This window comes from Lethenteron reissneri, chromosome 2, assembly GCF_015708825.2.
Source record: "Lethenteron reissneri isolate LAM-NWPU_2019-01 chromosome 2, ASM1570882v1, whole genome shotgun sequence".
NCBI lineage: Eukaryota > Metazoa > Chordata > Hyperoartia > Petromyzontiformes > Petromyzontidae > Lethenteron > Lethenteron reissneri.
The window spans coordinates 1,404,792-1,425,785 of NC_083780.1; positions in this window are offsets into that span (position 1 = coordinate 1,404,792).

Consider the following 20,994-nt stretch of genomic DNA (forward strand, 5'->3'; position numbering starts at 1 on the left):
GCCCAGTTTCGTAGTGGTGTCTGAACCTTGCCTAGATTAGGTCTGGACCTCATATCCCTCTACCTCCCACAAAATTTGCTTGTTTGTGTAGATATTTTCTACCCACATACTCTGATATCATGCCCACTATAACTGCCACAGCCATCGCCACAACTACTATTACCACATATATTACCGAAGACACGATTGCGACCCCCCACCAAAGGATCATAACCTTATCGTGGTGGTGAGGTTTGTGTGTTCCAATGACCCTCAGAGCTATGTTGCCTAAAGTCTTGTACTCCTGATAGGGTGTCCCTTGGTGAATAGGTCTGAGGGAGGTTCCAGACAAATAACGGTCCAAACAAAAGCCCCTTATGAATGGTTCTGAAATATAAAAACCAGAGAACCTCGCCCGGACAAGGTATATTGGGACACCACCCTGGAGCCAGGCCTGGGTGTGGTGTTCACCGGCATGCGGCTGGTGGGTGGGTCACCCACGTAACCCGGTCGGGCCTAGCCCGAAATGGCTACGTGGTGCCGTCTTGTGGGCCCACCATCCACAGGTCGAAGGGTGAGGGCTGGGTGTAATGCCAGTATGACAGGGAGAGGGATGGTCTCGGACGGATTGGACCTTGGCAATGGACACTAGCTTTTTGGATGTGGAATATCACGTCACTGGGGGGGAAGGAGCCAGAGCTGGTGGAGGAGGTAGAAAGGTATCGACTAGATATAGTCGGTCTCACCTCCACACAGTTATGGCACTGGAACCAAACTTCTTGATGGGGGGTAGTCTCTCTCTTATTCTGGAGTAGCCCCTGGTGAGAGGCCTCATCAGCCTGTGATCTCTAGCATGCACTTGAATGGTGTGATGCTGAGTGTGAAGCGGCTGGGATGAGGATCATTATCTCAAAATCTGAGGTCATTGTTCACTCCCAGGAGATGATGGAGTGTGCTCTCCAGGTGAGGGGGAAACAGTTGCCCTTAGTGGAGGAGTTTAAGTACCTCTGGGTCTCTTTTGCGAGTGATGATAAGTGGGAGATCGGCTGTTGGATCGGTGCAGAGCTAGAGTCCGTCGCCAGCAAAAGGGAGGTCTGGACTTCCCTACTAAACATGCTGCTGCTGCGACAAAGTCCATGATCTCGCACTTTTTCCACCCTCTCCAGTCTCGGTATATCCAGCACACCCTTTCCCTGGCTTCAGTCGTATCTCTCTACACACACTTAATCTGTTTATTTCAACAATGCCACCTCCCCAATAATGTCTTCATTTAATTTTTCCTATCACTTATTTGCCAACGACACCAATATTTTTCTTTTCCTTTCCCTCCTTTACCCCTTATGTTGCCTCCCGCATTTCTGACTGCTTTACTGTTTTAAAATCCTGGATGTCACACCACTACCTCTCCATCAATTCTTCGAAAACTGAAATACTTTCTTCCTTTCTCCTCACTCCCCTCCACGCTAATCTACTATCTCAACCTCGGGGTCATCTTCAACTTCTCCCTCTGTAACCATATCTCTGCCACTACCCACACTTTCCACTTTCACCTACTCAATATTTGCAAAATCAGTCTTATCTCACTAGCTGCTGCTAAACTCTCGATTAACTCCCTCATTTTCACTCACCTTGACTATTCCAACTGTCTTCTGCTTGGCCTTCCTGCCTATGCCTTCACTCCCACATAGCTGTCTACTATCACTGTATGTTCAAATTTCTCACTCTAGTCTATAATTCCCTCCATGGTCTTGCTCCCCCCTCCTTATCTTGCTTCTCTCATATCCTACTTTGACCCATGCCGGCCTCTATGGTCCCAATCACTACTGTTCCTCCCTGTACCTCCCTTGCCCTGCACCCAGGCACGCTTTCATTCATTTTCTCTTCTTGCTCCCCTTCACTGGAACAAGCTACCACTACACATAAAACAATAATCTTCACTAACCTGCTTTCGTTCCCCCCTTAAACCCCATCTCTTTTCCCTTTGCGCATCCTACTGCTGCTCCCCGTCCCCCAGCTATGACCAGGCCTACCCCAACCCATCCTCTGACTTCCACCGGTTCCACAGCAGCCCATCTCTTCTCCAGCCCATCTCACGCCCATTTAGCCCCCTCTATTCGGCCAAACAGAAGTTCATTGGACCCAGCCAACACAGCCTCGCCTGCAGGAGGAGCTCGATAATAGGACTGTGTCCAGATCTTTCAAGGATCTGCGATCTATTCATACAATTCAGTCTGGAGGAACCTATGATTGATCATAGGCAGGCTGGCCGATGTATTTCAAACTGGCAACAATGTTTTTTTTAAAGGCCTGCACACACAACAACAACAAGAGCCACCATTCGCCCTAAGTGGTGGTGGAGTCACCACGGCACGTGTGCCAGGCTAGGTGTACCTTGATACCATGTGAAGTGTCAAAGGCTCGCTGATAACAGGTCATGGGATAGACCCAGGTGCCATGGGTTGACTGACTGAAATAACTGGCAGATGCACCACCTATTCCCGCTGCTGTGATAATTTTGCTGCATTCTATCCACCTAGCACTCTGCTCGTTGTTGTGAGCATCACTCCTCTACCCTCTGCTGTTGTTGGAGGGGACTTCCTCCAACTGCCCATTAGTATCCTTCATGAACCTCCTTCATAGAGCCCGATCTTGACAGCGCTGGTGGCAGTCTTCGGCAAGTCCAATCAGCTCCACATCCTACTGTACGGCCTCAGTCCATTTCACCTCCAGCCCATACCGTGCGCATTTGCCCCCTCTTTCTAGCCAACCAGAAGCTGCTTGGTGCCCAGGGCATGCGGGATACATGACCCAGCCAATGCAGCCTTGATTGCTGCAGGAGCTTACTGATGGTAATATGTCCAGATTGTTCAAGGATTTGTGAGCTAGTCACAAGGGCAGGACTTTTTGCCGAGAAGACCCAAAGCTTTGTGTGGAGTGACAGACCAAGCAGCTTCCAAATAGCGTTACGCACTGGACGAAAAGATAGTGCCACTCGCCTGATTCGGAGTGAGGCCTCTGCTGCCAAACAAGAGTTGGTCATAAGCACACTACCCAGTTACAGAAACTTCTCCACTCTCTACACTACAGCCCTATCACTCATGGGGAGTTGAGGGGTAGAATATTAGATGATACAAAATACTCAGGCAGGCGCTTAGTTTTGTTGATGGTAAAGCCTCACCTCTTAGTGGCATGCTCTACGTTTAGCAGCAGAACCTCCAACTCCTCAGAGTGAACAGCAACCACCAGATCATTAGCGCACATAATATGGTTGACCAATAGGGAGCCATAAATTGACTGCACCTGGATATCGATCCCGGGTATCTGTACCAGATAAGGATTTCACTGCGGCAGCCATGGAAAGCTTATTGAACTATGCGGGAAGCAGAGGACATCCCTGTCGCACCCCAACGGGAACAGGGAATAGCTCTAACTCCCGGCCACTCAACTTTATCCGGGCCTGCCAACCATCACGAAGGTCATTAATGATTGTGAGCATCGAACCATGGACCCGGAAATCACGAAGAACAACCGACAACCCATGTCTACCGATGGTATCATAGGCCTTGACCAGGTCAATAAAGCAAAAATGTAGGTTCATTTGAAATTCCCTACACCTCTGCTGTAGCAGGCGGACAGAGAATATGGCATCCGTGCAGGACCGTCCTATTCTGAAACCACACTGGGGCTCCCCAAGCCTCTCCTCAGCGTCCCTAGCAAGGCGGTGTTGAATAATACTTGCAAGAACTTTTCCCGGCACACTGACAAAGGAGATGCCCTGTTAGTTGTTACAATCTGTGCGATCCACCTTCTAAAAGAGCGGGATCACCAGGGCATCCTTCAAATTCTGCAGAACCTGTCCTATGGTCCAGACTGTTATGATGATGTAAAATAGGGCAGTTAGCACACAGATGCGACCCTCCATTAGAAGTTCGCTTGGGAGATCATCTCCGCCTGGCAGTTTTCCTAGTCTCAGACTTCTGATCGCCCCTTGTACTTCCTCAATAGATGGCACCACAATCTGCCACTTACAAGGGGTGGTTACTTGTGCCAATATTTGAGGCATCGCAGCCCCCCCCCCACCTTGCCCCATGATGTTATCTGGACTAAGGGATTTTACCTCCCACAAGACCTCACAGATATAACCTGCAAACCTGCAGACCTGTTCCAGGGAGTCAGAGATTGGATCACATAGGTGAGGCACTATAAGTAACTTTTTGATGGAATTAAAGAGTAATTTGTGATTGAAGGCTACTGAGGCAGATTCCATCTCCTTAGCATTTCGCATCCAGCACTCATCCTTGCAGCGCCGCACAGCTCTCCAAACCTCTGAGGAAAGACTGCGGTAAGCCTCCTGATTCTCTGACATGGAATGTTGTAGACAGCGGAGTGGGCCTGTCATTTGCTTTCATCCAGCTGGAACACCTCCTTTTTCAGCCGGGGTATCTGGGGAGTTCTGGACTCCATACATTATATGGCTATTGCAGCTGCATGAGCCACAGTCCTGAACCTTACCCATTTCCCCTCAGCATCAGGAGGAGGGGGTCAATGTCAACCGCAGCTGCAAGCAATGTTGAAATTCCCACTTACAAATATAATCAGCTGGCTCAGACCAGGCTACTGCTGATTTTGAATTGGGTCCTAGGTGCATACCCACCACCCCAGTAGGATAATTGCAGGTGTATCTTACAGATGACAAGCTGATTGTCGTGGGCAGAACAGCTCCATGCTAGGTCCTGGTGTCAAGGACATGGGCCCGTATCTGCTGTTCCGTCACTATGTAATGCAGCAGATGCTCCTGCTTGGAGCTGGTGTGCATCCATGATGTTGTGTGGATGTGCCAATGCTGGAACAGCGTGTTAGTAATTACAAACCCATGCGTTGGACAGAAGTCTAATGGTACTCTTAGGTTTTTTCGGTAAAGTCACGTAGGTAAAAAAAAAGATAAGTAATAAAAATAATAGAAGAAATAATAGAAATAAAATAATACACACGACGTTTCGGAGGCAACACAAGCTTCAGTCTTCAGGTGGAACCGTCACAGCACGATTGCTGTATCAAGTAAAGAGAAATCCCAAGAGACCCGACCTTGTATAGATACTGGTTGAGGGGGGGAGGAGCCAGGGTAGGCCCCTGGAGAGGAGTTTTTATAAGGTTGGTACGGCTGCTGCTGGGACTGAGCCTTTGTTATTTAGACTGGTTGAGCGGGGAGGAGCCAGGGTGGGCCGCGGGAGAGGAGTTGTTATGATATGGTTGGTGCGGCTGCGGCTGCTGCTGCTGGGACTGAGCCTTTGTTATGTAGATGGCAGAAGCAGAAAAGCAAGTCAGGACCAAGCAGCCCCTTGCTATGTTGCTGGGTGGGTAAAACTTAAAGCAGGCAACCAGCGTGTGAAAAAATAAGCTAAACATGATAAAACAAAACTGGCTGTCTATCAGTAAACTGTACGGTAACTAAAGAATAGTGCCTGTCAAATAAGATGGTTTACATATGTGTAGTTAAATCTTTTTTGCATGGTTAATAACATCCTTCCAATGATTACTCAGTTTGTACCCATCATCACGGTTGAAATTATGTCTGTGTTTGTATATCTGGATGGCTTCGTGTACAAACCTTTGATGGTAGCCAGGAGGTTTGCAGAGCACCTTGGTCTCGGAAAAGACAATCTCATGAGAGCCCACAGCGTTGTAGCAATAATCGGCAACGGCGGAAGACTCAATTTTGCCGTGTTTCAGATCTGACTTGTGCTCGCGGACACGATCAGAGACATGACGTTTCGTTTCTCTAATGTAACAATCACCACAGTTGCAACTCAGTTTGTAGACTCCAGGGTATTGTAAGTCAGGAATTACATCTTTCACAGATGGAATTAGAGAAGTCTAATGGCCTCGTTTTATTATTGAGCTGACCTGGACCATGCCTTCGAATCACTCTGGCACAGGTGTCTGCATCCTGACCTACATTAAGGTCATCCAACAGGATTAATCTATCCCGACGGGCCACTTTAGTTATCACCTGGGACAGGAGGTTATGGAAGGCATCTGACTCATCGGCCTTTCTGCATAAACAATGACACATACAAAACAAATAACTCCCTATTCGTAGTTAATTGGCCAATCCAAGTGCTCCTCCCCCCGCCCAAGCAATAAAACCCAAGGCTCACTCTGTCATTCTAATTGAGTCACACAATGCTTTGCTCTTCTTGGTCGTGATCTTCATTAACCATATAGGGGTAGTTATTATAAAGTTGTGTTTAGTAGTACTCGTGCTGTATCTTTTTATTTCACGTTTGTATCTCTTGCCACCTCTACAGAACACACACTCACTCTCTTGGGGCCATACACAGATGGAATCTCAAACAGCTGGTGTAGAATCGCAATCAAGATGCCTTTATTTGCACACCAAAAGGGCACCAACAACATCCGCACCTTCGTCAAAGCCTTGAACGTGATTTTTCTCAGTCACAGACAGGCCTCACATAGCTGTCCATTCTCTGTTCACTGCCTCTGTTCCCTTCAGTAGCTTCCCCTGGTTTCGGAAAGGGGCAGAAACTAAAGAGAAACCTGCTTGTTAAGGCCAGTCACGTACCAAGTCAACCACGTAGCCATCATGCAATCTATTTTCCTTAGCTTACAATTCTCTTACTCTCTTCAGCACAATTGTCTCGGCCTCGCTGTGCGCTGCGTTGCACCACTAACCGAGTAGTTAACCTCGCATTCAATAAACTTTCAGAGCCAGGGTGAACATCCGACTCTGACATATTTAATTAATTGAACGAGGTAAAACTGATGGAAAAAAACAGTACAAAATACAGCATCTGTTAATACTTGTGTAGTGACTGTGCTTGCCACTGTATGGTGCCGGGGCTTACGAAGCCACGGCGGGTAAGGTGTTGTCATTATCGGCAGCCCGGGTTATGGGATGTAGTACCAGCCCTAGCGGGGCTTGGGTGAGCGCTGGTTAGTGCGGAGGCACCGCGAGCAGTGTGCGGTGCAGGCTCCCGGTGAGGGAGCGAGAGGGAGCGTCAGCCAGCCAGGGTTACCTTGGGCATGATACGCTGGTTGACCTGCTGTCACGTGACCGGATGCTATTGGAGGGGGCTACCGGTGGACAGGTGCCATGGGGCGGTCACGTGGTCCAAAGGAGCTCTCGGGAATCTTCGAGAAGGAGCTCGAGAGACCTGGAAGGTCGGGTGGGGCGAAGGGCGGAGCCAGCCCCAGCCCGGGAGAATATAATGAGGGCCCCGTGAGGAGCTCGAGGTTCTTCGTATGCTGGTGTTACGAAGATCTACATCAGGGAGACGAAGCCTCTAGCCACGCGGTCCCGGACCCCGTTTGTGGTCTGGACTGGGATAGCGAACCGTGCCTAGTTCTGCCGTAGCGTGGTTAGATGGGCATTCGAGACCCGAGTGTAGATTGTGTTATGTTACGCACTGTTGTGTAAATAAATAGTGTTGCTCCTAAGATAACGTCTGCGACCCAGTTGGACTCACTACTGATGGAAAAACACAGCACAAATACAGCATCTGTTAATACTTGGAATATCAATACAATGAATGAACACTGCATCATCATAATATTGTCTTAGATAACATGAAACTCAACAATAGGTCCTGGATGGACCGGGCACCTACATTAGCACGGGATATCTATACAAGAGAATAAGCTACTATGTTAAAAAAGGTCACTTCGTGTAATCACCATATTGCAGCCTAAATGTACAGTGCTGCACATAACACTGAACTGTGGATGAGATACTTCTTCATCCTTGCTCTAAAGATCACATTAAAGTTACATGGGCACAAGTCTGGCTCCACTTATCCAACTATAAGTAACATTCACAATGATGCAAGTGGCAGGCTTCGTTGTTAACTAGGCCTCATATTTATCGCAACAATTTAACAGCATTATAAAGGCATTTGCAGCATTATAACTGCAATCATAACATTATAACAGCATTCCCAGTATTATAAGAACATAAACAAACTTACAAACAATGCTTATTAAAGTTTCACAATGAACAGATGCACCTGTCTTCACTGAAACGCTATTTGTGCCTCCATTTTGTACTCTATGTAATGGTTGACTCCCTGCCTCATGGCTTAGAGAATCTTAAATCGTAACTTCCTGGTCACGTGACCAAATTCAACACCATATCAGGGAATTCTTGTGTACGCACACTCCCATACCTGCCGAGAGGCAGAACACTCCCTGTCTGGTTTCTAGAGATACCACCATTTATTTTCCTATCTCATAAACAAATGTACACCAAACTTCAACCAGTCAACTTATTTGTCCATATATTTGCGAGAGAGAAGTAGTACTGTCTCAGCTATAGGCCTGACGAAAGTTCTTGTGACGCCATGCTTCGCTATCATAACCTCAACCTTTAAACCTTTTCCATTGGCACTGGGAATCGTCATGAAGATGCGGCCCATTGGCCACTCATTCCGTTTGACTTGGTTGTCCTTCAGAAGGACGAGGTCACCCTCTTGGATGTCTGGTCTGCTCGACTGCTACTTGCTGTGCACTTGAAGTGTCTCGTTTTTCCAGCAACGCCTGAACGTGTTGGCGAAGCTCTGCATTTGTCTCCATTGACGTCTGTAGAGGTCTGCAGTGCTGACCTCCTCGGTGGGTGCTGTGAGCACGTCTGTCTTCTGGGTAAGAAGTGTAGCAGGAGTCAAAATTAATGGTGACTCCGGGTCGGTTGAGACGGGAATCAGGGGTCTTGAGTTAATTATAGCTGAGACCTCGGCTATGAGAGTGGTCAAGACCTCGGGAGAGAGCCGTGTAGACCCGACATCACGCAGCATGGAGTCAAGAATGCGTCGAGCAATCCAGATTATTCGTTCCCAGGCTCCACCCATATGCGAAGAGTGAGGAGGATTGAAGATCCATGTGCAGCCTTGGTCACTAAGGTATCTCCCTACCGAATCATCTTCAACATTTTCGCATTGATCTTAAGCTCTTTACATGCTCCAGTGAAATTGGTTCCACAATCAGAACGGAGTTGCTTGGCTGGTCCTCTGATGGAGAAGAATCTCCGGAGTGCATTTATAATGCTCGAAGAGTCCATGGACTTGATGACTTCGATGTGCACTGCTCGTGTTCTCATACAGGTGAACAGCACCGCCCAACGTTTGCTGTTCGCTAGCCCTCCTCTGGTGCGGTGGGAGATGACTGTCCATGGTCCGAACACGTCGATCCCTACAGAGGTGAAGGGAGGTTCCATACTGAGTCGATCAGCTGGGAGGTCTGCATTTTCTGTTCTTCCTGTTTTCCACATAGCTTGCGACACCTGTTACACTTGTGGATTGTGCTGGTGATGCACCTCTGAGGTGATGCCACTGTTCTTCTTGATTTACTGGGTTTGGAGTAAAATGTGTGCAGAGCAGTTGCATGTTTGTCGCTGCCACATTCCTCGTACTTGATATCTGCCTTGCAATTCCTTGCAAGGTGGTTTGTAGAAGCACATCATTTGAAGCACACTCTAAACTCTTTCAGCATATTCTTCTGCTCTTCCAATGGCTTCCTCCTGAACTCAATACATTTCTGGAGGGAGTGAGGTTTATCATGCAATGGGCATTGCCTTTCTGGATCTTCTATCTTTTTCTTTGTGATGGTTGCCTGGACGGAGTTTACGAATATCGTAGGAGAAACCTCAGTCTTGTGTACGGAGATTGGCACTCTCGCTGTTCTTCATCTCGCCGTTGCTCTTTCGATTTTTGGGAAATCTGGACTGGAGATCCCCGTGGTGCCAAACATGAAACTCGGGTCATTTCTGGTCCTAGCCAGGTTGTGGATACAATTTGAGAACAACGAGAATGGGGGAATGCATCCTGATGCTCTGACTTGTATCTTGAACCCTCTGTTCTCCCTTTCTCCTGCATGTCGAATGGCAATTTCTCTACGATTGGGTTCACTCTATGGTAAGTATTCAAGAAAATGAGATCTGATAAGTAGGGGTAAGCCTGGGCTGATTCAAGTTCCATCAGAAGATCTCCAAGCCCTTTTATTGTCTTGACCAGAGATTTTTGGAAAGTTCTGCAACTTCTTGAAAAGAGCCTTCTCAATGGTTTCTGGGCTACCATAGCATTCCTCGAGCCTCTCCCACTCTGCATGCAGGCTTGAGGCAGGGTCATCTATGTTTGCCAACCGGATCCCCTTTGTGTACTCTGCAGATTCGTTTCCTCACCATTTCACCAATAGGTCGATTTATTCACTTACGGAGATGTCTGCATTCCTGAAAGTGATCTCCAGGCTCATAGTTCTCAGAGTGGTCATAAAATTTTATGAGTCCTGTGTTGATTAGTTCGTGGTGAGCCAAGTACCTAGCAAAGTTCCCTATGCCTGCTGATCCAGGGTGTGTCCATACTGGTGCTTGTAAGGTGCCATAATTGGCTGTATTGCCTTGCATGCCATTATTCACAATGGCGTTGGATTGTGGGCCCAAAAGGTTTCGGTCACATTGATTTGATCCCTTTATGTGACTGTCTGGAATGTGGGTCTGACTTTATGCATCTTTGTCTGACCCCACGTGAGCGAGGCTTAGTCGGCAGCTAACTGCCAGGGCAGGATATGCATTTCCACCATTCCCATAGACAGCATTCATGTTCACTCGGCATGGAGGCGGTGATGCCTCGACATCCACCCTTCGAATCTTGACTTAAAGCTTTCGTGACTGCAGGAATTAATATTCTTGGGTCTTTTGGTAAAGTCACGTAGATAGGCTCAATGAAAATAATTAAAAATAACAGAAAACTATGACGTTTTGATCACAACGCAAGCGGTTGTTTTCAGGAAAAGGGGGGTTAGCTTCCAAGGGGAACTGTTTATAAGGGTTTGAAATGGGCGTAGCCCAAATGTCAGCAGCCAATGACAATGTAAGTATTCAGCAGCGAGCCCGGCGGTGGTTCATTTTCCACCAATAAAAGGGCTGCCAGGTGAAAATTAGCATTTTAAAGAGAGATTAGCATGTTAGTGGCAGATCACAGAGCCGCATCCAAGGGGTCGGCACGCAAAGTGACTGTGAAAGCGCAAGTTTGAAATGGGCGTAAAGCACAACTAATATCGGAAGGTGGTAGGATGAGAACATCATAGCCAATTATGAGTTAAACTGGTTGATAATGTCCTTCCAATAATTGCTCAGTTTGTGTTGCACACTCGAGATGAAGGACGTGGGCAGGTGCTCCAAATCGAGGGCAAGCACATTTATTTATTGTGGTTCATATGAATCTTGGGAAGAACAGCACCATCACTCTGTAAAATGCAACAGTGCGTGTTACACGCAGCAAATCTTCCGAGACGCCATTAACCATGTGGCTGATTTACACGTGCGGTTATTCAGTAACCCTTTCTCTTAAACCCAATTCTACTGCTGATAAACCATCGTTGTCTTTGACAATCACATTTGCACATCACTATTCGAATATTACTTTAATCCTAAGCTGTATGTCTATCTATACCATTCACTTCTATCGGTATCTTACACCCATTATATGTACTGTATGTGTACAGTATACGTACTGTATATCACTATTGTACAGCTTACTACTTTACATGTGTTCTATGCTCAATAGCATTGCAAGTAGTCATACTCTGGGTACATGGGCATGGTTATAGACTAAACAGTATTAGAGTTAGAGAATTACAATGACAATAGCTAATTACAGTGCGTCATCCCTTTACAATGCACAGTGCTAAAACGCCTCTAATTGCATATATCACAAACGAACAATTCAAAGCCAAGCTTAAAGTCTAAAACAAGTCTAGAACAATTCTAGAAAATTTATATAACGATCAAAAACAACCTTTGGGTCCTTTACCTGTAAAATGCAACAGCGCGTGTTACACGTAGCAAATCTTCCGAGACGCCATTAACCATGTGGCTGATTTACACGTGCGGTTATTCATTAACCCTGCCAGCCACCTACAGGCCCGACTCAGACATTACATGCTGCTGTACACACATGCATTGATGCATTGCACAGCACATCAGGACCTTCACAGAACCACACTTTACTCCCTTGCTGCACAAGGACATACTTAAAAGAGTGATCCATTCCTAATGTGCCACATTTGTACCCATCTTCTCGGTTGAAATTGTCTGTCTATATATATATCGGTGGCTTCATGAACGAATCTTTGTTGATAGCCAATGGGCTTGAAAAGTACCTTCGCCTTAGAGAAATAAATTTCGTGTGAGTCCACCGCATTAAAACAATGATCAGTCACAGCTGAGGTATTGGTCCTTCCGTGTTTCAGATCTGCCTTATTTTCCCCAATGTAACTACTGCCGCAGACACAGCATAGTTTGTAAACGCCGGGGTATTGCATCTCAGGGATCACATCCTTCACAGATGGGATCAGATCACGAATTTTATGTACTGTGTTAAATCCAACCTGGATCTTGTGTTTGCTCATGATTTTGGAAATATTTTTTGTGACCCCTGCTATGTATGGCAAGGTTATGGTTTTGATTGGATCCACAAATGGTTCTTTCCCAACGGTTGGGGTGATAGCTTTACGGATTGTGTAGTCTGAATATCCATTCATCTTGAGAGCTTGGTGTACGTGTTCCAGTTCACTGGCTAGGTGATGACGGTCACAAATACATCGAGCTCTATGGTGTAGAGTTTTGATGAGGGAATTCTTCTGGGATGGATGGTGGTGGGAGTCGGGTTTTAGGTAGGCATCCTTATGGGTGGCTTTCCTGTAGACAGTGTCCCATTGAGCCATCTGGTTTCTTTTCGATTATAACATCCAAGAATGGTAACTTGCCATCCTTTTCCACCTCCATGGTGAATTTGATGGCTGGGTGTATGGAATTGATGTGGTTGAGGAATTGGTTCAGAGCTAGTCGGCCATGTGGCCAAATGACGAACGTGTCATCTACATACCTCTTCCACAATGACGGATGTAGAGTGGATGCCTGGATGGCATCTGTCTCAAAATTTTCCATGAAAACATTGGCTACAACTGGAGATAATGGAGAACCCATTGGGTTACCTTAAACTTGTTTGTAGAATGTTCCATTCCAGGTGAAGTAAGTGTGGTGAGGCAGTGTCTTACCAGGGCCGATACATCAGCATTCAGTCCTTGTTGGACCAAATTTTCAATTACTGCAATGGTGTAAAGCACAGGAACTTTGGTGAACAAAAAAGACCACATCGAAACTAACGAGCAAATCACCTGGTGATAGTGAGATGTCCTTAATTGACGATACCAAGTGAGCTAAGTTGAGTATAGCTGAGGTGGTCTTACCAGTGAATGATTGTAAGGTCTCAGACAGAAATCGGGCCAGTTTGTAGGTGGGTGAGTCAATGGTGGAGACGATACGGATTTTTGGTGAGCCATACAATCTGGGTGGTCTAGCAGCAGAGGGTTTTAAGGAAAAGCGCTTGGTTGGTTCGATCAAAGATGTCGAATCAGTGATGACATTGACGATGCCATCTCTCTTTTTTAAAGGTGTCTTGGCGTTTTTGAGGATTTCATCGATCTCCGATCTTGCCACGTCTGCAGTAATGTACCCCAAACCCTAAGGGCTACGTCGACCTGGGCAATGATATCATCAACTGGGATGTGTTTAGGGGTGACTGCAAAATTCAACCCTTTGGCTAGAACCGATTTTAGGCTGTCTGAAATTGGACTGTTATGCTGATTGATAACAATCTTGTCTAACTTTTTTACGTGTGGATCTGGCTTGTTCTTGGAAAGGAGGTTGAACTTGGAAATCAGGTTATCTTTGCATTTAGCTGACATTGAGGTGGCTGAAGAGGCTGTCATGTTGTCTACATGTTCCCAATCAGATGTAGACATTTTTTCGTCAATGTTAAATGTGATTTCAGGAGAGTCTTGTCTAAATTGTCTAGTTCAAATCGGAGCAATCTCAGTATCGGTTGGTGAAGGAGCATTGGTGCATTGTTCAGACCAGTCTAAAATATGTTTCTGGTAAGTTGATCACGGTCCTTGACAGGCATCTGAGTGCCAAACTCACTCCAATTATCTTCCTTATCCAGATTGGCTGCTGCTTCGAGCACCTCTGCCTGGGCCTTTGCAGCAGCTGCTTCTTTTTTGAGCTGTAGGGTACGTAACTTAGCATACAGCTCGATTTTCTTCCGTGTGGCAGTAGCCACTAATATACTCTTTTGCTCTTCAAGTCTTGTTTTCGTCTGTGCGGCAGTAGCTACTAATATACTCTCTTGCTGTTTCAGCTCTGCTTTCTTCTGTGCGGCAGAAATTGTTATGCTTGCTCTGCTTTCTTCCATGCGTCTTCAGTTGCTATGCTTGATTCTTCTTGTATGTGGGCCTTTTCAATTAACATGGCTTCCCCTTCAGCCATGTAGAAGATACGAGCGTTTGCTCCTTATGCTGCTGCACGTGTCTGAGCTGCTGCAATATTGGTAAATGATATATGTGAGTGTGCTGAGCCTTTAGATCTTATGGTGGACTTGGATGAAACAGAGTGCTGAGATTGTGTCTCTCTTAAGTCCTCCACACGGTCCATTGCATCTTGAATCACTGCCTTAAAATTATCATCGAGCAGTTCAAGGAAGTGCTCTTGCATGCGCACTCCCTCGATACCCTCGTCTGTTTCACCTTCTTCAGGAGGGAGATGTATTTATTTCCCAGCAGTTTGTAGCTTGAACTGCTGACGTTCACTCGCTGTATGGCCCGCTGAATTTAGGCCACTGTGTCTGAGGCGTTTTGAGCTTCAGATATATCTGCTTTCACCCTGTCACTTGCTCTTTGTATCCTGGCTTGCTTTTCAGCGTCATAGCTTTGCAAGGCCCGTTGTGTCAACCTGACCTCTCTTTGGGGCCGTGAACTCCCTTGGTCATCTTGAGGCAGGATGGGAGGTCCTGTATTGCTTAAATCACTTGCTTCATCATCTCTCCCTGCTGAACTGTGGCTTTCCATGCTGCGATGCTTGCAACACAAGTTTAATGCAGACTTGCTGCAGAGCTGGCTGCTTGAGAGCTCCAAGCCTGAGGAACTGGCTGGTTGACAGCTCCAAGAAGAATGTCTTTTTACTGTCTCGGCCTCGCTGTGCGCTGCGTTGCACCACTATCCGAGTACTTAACCTCACATTTAATAAACATTCAGAGCCAGTGTGAACATCTGACACCGACGTATTTAATTAATTGAATAAGGTACAACTGATGGAAAAACATAGCACAAAATACAGCATATGTTAATACTTGTGTAGTGACTGTGCTTGTCACTGTATGGTGCCGGGGCTTACAAAGCCACGGCAGGTAAGGTGTTGTATTTATGGGCAGCCCGGGTTATGGGATGTAGTACCAGCCTTAGCGGGGATTGGGTGAGCGCTGGTTAGCGCGGAGGCACCGCGAGCAGTGTGCAGTGCGCGCTCACGGGGAGGGAGTGAGAGGGAGCATCAGCCAGCCAGGGTTATCTTGGGGCATGATACGCTGGTTGACCTGCTGTCACGTGACCAGATGATATTGGAGGGGGGCTACCGGTCGACAGGGGCCATGGAGCGGTAACGTGGTCCAAAGGAGCTCTCGGGAACCTTCGAGAAGGAGCTCGAGAGACCTGGAAAATCAATACAATGAATGAACACTGCATAATCATAATATTGTCTTAGATAACATGCAACTCAACAATAGGTCCTGGATGGACCAGGCACCTACATTAGCACGGGATAGCTATACAAGAGAATAAGCTACTATGTTAAATAAGGTCACTTCGTGTAATCACCATATTGCAGCCTAAATGTACAGTGCTGCACATAACACTGAACTGTGGATGAGATACTTCTTCATCCTTGCTCTAAAGATCACATTAAAGTTACATGGGCACAAGCCTGGTTCCACTTATCCAACTATAAGTAACATTCACCATAATGCAAGTGGCAGGCTTTGTTGTTAACTAGGCCTCATATTTATCGCAACAATTTAACAGCATTATAAAGGCATTTACAGCATTATAACTGCAATCATAACATTATAACAGCATTCCCAGTATTATAAGAACATAAACAAACTTACAAACAATGCTTATTAAAGTTTCACAATGAACAGATGCACCTGTCTTCACTGAGACGCTATTTGTGCCTCCATTTTGTACTCTGTGTAATGGCTGACACCCTGCCTCATGGCTTAGAGAATCTTAAATCGTAACTTCCTGGTCACGTGACAAAACGCAACACCATATCAGGAAATTCCTGTGTTCGCACACCCCATAGCTGCCGAGAGAACGAACAACAATTGTATGCACCATTTATTTTTAACCTAACCGACCCGGTTACACCCACCCCCTTTAAACGGTGCTCATATCATGATACCCACAATTGATGAGACAACTCAACACCACCAAGTAACTAAAGACATGCAAAGAAGAGCAACACAACTCAGCACACGACTCTCATGTCACCTCTGGGACTGTCTAGCACCAGGGTACAAGTATACGATCAAGGATCCACCTCAACAAATTGCTAGTAATCTACCTGTATTGATTAGGTCAAATAACTTTGAGAGTAGTCAATCCCATTTTTCCTTAGGTTAGCATATTTCCATTTACACCATGCTGGACTTATCCCTCTCCATTTGCTCTGTTACCCTATAATGGTGGAATCAGTACTCTATGTTCCTCTTTTAGGTTGGTAGCCCTGCACAATTAATCGCACCCATACATATGCATGTGCTCTCCTGACCCACGGAGTGACTATATCTCCATGGACAGGCCCCTGAATCATATCATATGAGGCTGAAAAGAAAGCTGTCTCTGGTGTGGACCAATCAACTTCAAGGACAGTGCACATTATCAGAGTTATGTTCTTTTGTTTGTATTATGACTGCAGGTATTGCGGTCTATGCAAACATGACTCCTTTGCAAAAAGGTGTCAGTTTTGTTGCCAGATAGAAGGGTAAAGAACCAATTATCATATTTTTACTGGCAAATGAGGTCCCCATAGTGTAGATGCTTGCCCCGAGCTCTCATACTCTGATGGTGCATTGTCCTTGAGTTGTGCGCCTTTTGGCGTCATCTGGTCCAACCCATATGAGACTAGGCTCGAAGGAAAGCTGTCTCGGGTGTGGACCAATCAACTTCAAGGACAGTGCACATTATCAGAGTTATGTTATTTTGTTTGTATTATAACTGCAGGTATTGCGGTCTATGCAAACATGACTCCTTGCAAAAAGGTGTCAGTTTTGTTGCCAGATAGAAGGGTAAAGAACCAATTATCATATTTTTACTGGCAAATGAGGTCCCCATAGTGTAGATGCTTGCCCCGAGCTCTCATACTCTGATGGTGCATTGTCCTTGAGTTGTGCGCCTTTTGGCGTCATCTGGTCCAACCCATATGAGACTAGGCTCGAAGGAAAGCTGTCTCGGGTGTGGACCAATCAACTTCAAGGACAGTGCACATTATCAGAGTTATGTTCTTTTGTTTGTATTATGACTGCAGGTATTGCGGTCTATGCAAACATGACTCCTTGCAAAAAGGTGTCAGTTTTGTTGCCAGATAGAAGGGTAAAGAACCAATTATCATATTTTTACTGGCAAATGAGGTCCCCATAGTGTAGATGCTTGCCCCGAGCTCTCATACTCTGATGGTGCATTGTCCTTGAGTTGTGCGCCTTTTGGCGTCATCTGGTCCAACCCATATGAGACTAGGCTCGAAGGAAAGCTGTCTCGGGTGTGGACCAATCAACTTCAAGGACAGTGCACATTATCAGAGTTATGTTCTTTTGTTTGTATTATGACTGCAGGTATTGCGGTCTATGCAAACATGACTCCTTGCAAAAAGGTGTCAGTTTTGTTGCCAGATAGAAGGGTAAAGAACCAATTATCATATTTTTACTGGCAAATGAGGTCCCCATAGTGTTGTAGAATAGTTAAATACGCAGTGCGCACAGTTAACCAAGGGCAACTGAGAGCCAACAGGTGCGCGTGAGGTTTGCACGGACAAACTGCCAGTTGAAAGGGGTGAAGCAGGCGCAAACGGGGTCGACCGGTTGTGCACGTTGAGGCCGGAGGTGTTGCCAAGGAGACGGGAGATAAGGGGTGATTGATGGGCCAAGAGGCGCCAGCCTAGCGAGAGCTTAAAGAGACACATGAGAGGTCTCAGATAATTGGCAGGGGGATATAAGGGCGTGTGCGTGAGCGGAGCGGGGAGTTGTTGCAGGGGACCAAGTGTGAAGACATCTCGCCACTGCTGCTCCAGCCGTCAATGGGACCTCAACCCTCACGCCGTCGCCGGGCGGGTGTTAGCTGATCCCCTCGCCTGGGAAAGATGGGTGAGCGGGTCTGAGGGAGCATAGATGAGGGCAGCGGTGAAGATGTAGAGTCGCTGTATGTAGAGTCGCCGTGTACGAAGACGCTGTGTGTAGAGTCGCTGTGTGTGAAGACGCTGTGTGCGGGGACGCTGTGTGTGGAGTCGCTGTGTGCGAGGACACTGTGTGTGGAATCACTGAGAGCAGAGCTGCTGAGTGCAGGATAAGGGAGGTAAAAGGTAGATAAGAGTGGGGAGAGGTTAAGCATAAGTGACCGTTTAGAGATAATAGGAGTGCTTACAACTGGTGCAAGAATAGGTGAATAAAGTGTAAGCAGGTGACTTGTTACAACGTATCAAAATGAGTATTTTTTTAGACACTACACTGTGATAAGACTACTGCTTGGTAATTTGTACCAGTAAACACTGTCTCGTGCCCGAAACAACGGGGCAAGGGTCAGAATGAACGCCATTCCCTTTGTCTATGACGAGGGGCGGCCATATCGGGTGGGGGTCAGATGAACAGCATCTGGAGCCACAGACATCAAGGGAGAGATTTGTCGAGATAACCTCAAGTGACCCCATTGTATGCAGATGGCGTCCCCCTCACATTAATTAACCCTGGGTAGGCAAAGTCGAGGTGAGGGGAAGGAATATTTATTGACCCTTTGGAATAGTTTAAGTTAGGTTCGAGTTTAATGTATTTATGTGTTAGGCAATTGCCTGACTTTACGAGGGAGGTCAATGGTGTGTGAGCACAGGAACAAATAAATAAAGATAAAACATCAATATTGCAGAGAATTAGTACAGGGTCGTTAGGGAATATTGCACAACTAACAAATGAGGTATTTAACAGTCGTAAACAAAAGTCATGCATATCAGTGCAAATATAATATGTGAAAATATAATATGAGAGCATGAGGTGGCAGAAAAAGTTAGGAACACCCACAGAGAGCTGCAAACAAAGATCCCCCGTATAACCTTAATATACTGTTGGGGCAATTGCTGTTAGCAAGCACCTATAAAGGTTGGAGAAGCACACGAGGGCATGGGTGACCAGCACCACGCCTGGCCGCCTTTGTCTCCCTTGTGGCGATGTTTACGCATTGCATTAGGTACTCATTTGAGGACTGGTTTAGATAATCTTCACTGGAATCTAAACATCGAGATAGAGTACATACCTATAGGCATATGGGTATATAGTCTATATATATATTTCTGCACGCATAGGCAGACCCGTATACATAAAGGCACACACAGAACCCGACACTCAGGTGAGCGTGTTAATGCTGATAGGGGAAGGGCTGTAGCTGACAGGGAAGAGGTTGAACCGTGTGAGGCAGAGGGGTTTGTTTGGTCGCCGGATGATAGTGATTTGCGATAGTGCCTCAAGAGGGGAAAAGAGGAAGTAGGTTTCAAGAAAGGAGTTTGAGCATTCTCTTCTCATACACATGGTATTTTGCTGGCACTCTTTTCCCGCCAAGTGCAAAACTACTTAAATGAATTGGATAAACATATCAAATATGTTTTATATGTAGCCATTAATCACCAATATTACGATTCATATTTTTTTTTGGATAAGGTAATCTAAACATGTGTCGTAAACCCTGCCAATTAATAAACGTGTCACGTGAATGAAACGTGAAAAATGTATTATTACTTAAGAGTAATGTTAAATTTGAATGGGTACAATGTTTCGCTGGAGATTACATCCAGCATCCTCAGTTGGACAGGATCTCAAATCTCGAATGAAAACACATCCTGGTCCGAATCCTTAAGACGTCATCGGCATATTGATGCACGTGATCTGATAATTAGTTGATTGCTCGTTGATCTATTGTGATTTACAGGTCAGGATTGTGGAAAAAGGTTAATCTATGTAACGATTAGTGAAAATAAGCTATCCTTAATTATATTAAGGTATATTGTAAGGCCCACTGAGTTATACAGCTCTTTTTCAGAAGCGACCTGGTCACAAATGCTAGCTCAACGAAGTGGCTTATCACGTGGAAATGTATAGCAGCTAAATACTCTAAACACGTTTCTAAATGTGGAGAGAAAACCCGGAGAACCCGGGAGGAAAATCTCCACTGCAGGGAGAACATGCAAACTCCAAATATACAGGCATCAGGGTCGGGATCCACCCCATCAACCCCCTGTATACCAGGTGAGGTAGTTAATATCTTTCTGGAATTGTAATGCTATTGTGATTCTAATTAAGCATAAACAGGATTTCATCATGAGGGTTGATACAAGAGGTTTAGTGAGTTATTATTAATGTAATGGAGTATTGTTTTTGTTCAATACGGAAAATAATATTTATGTATTAAAGATAATTATTTACGTATAAATCGTGTCCAGGCCGCACTCAGTTTATAGCCATCTGCTTGGTTGAAGTTATTTAAATCTTGACTTAAAGCTTTTGTGACTGCAGGAATGAATATTCTTTGGGTCTTTCGGTAAAGTCACGTATATAGGTTCAAAGAAAATAACAAAAAATACCAAAAAACTACGACGTTACGATCGCAACACAAGCATTTGTTATTTTCTTTGAACCTATCTACGTGACTTTACTGAAAGACCCAAAGAATAGGAAGTTATTTAGTTTTTTCTCAGTTTCTATTGATCCTGTAGTTAATCTTTGCCAGTCATGATTAGTTTTAAATTGGACGTTCACTGATCAGATTAAATTGTGGTCCCTTTCTGACATGCATGTTCTGCAATCGCATAAAATTGGGTCGGTGTTTAATATTTTCATTCCGTTCTTTAAGTCGCGTGCTAAT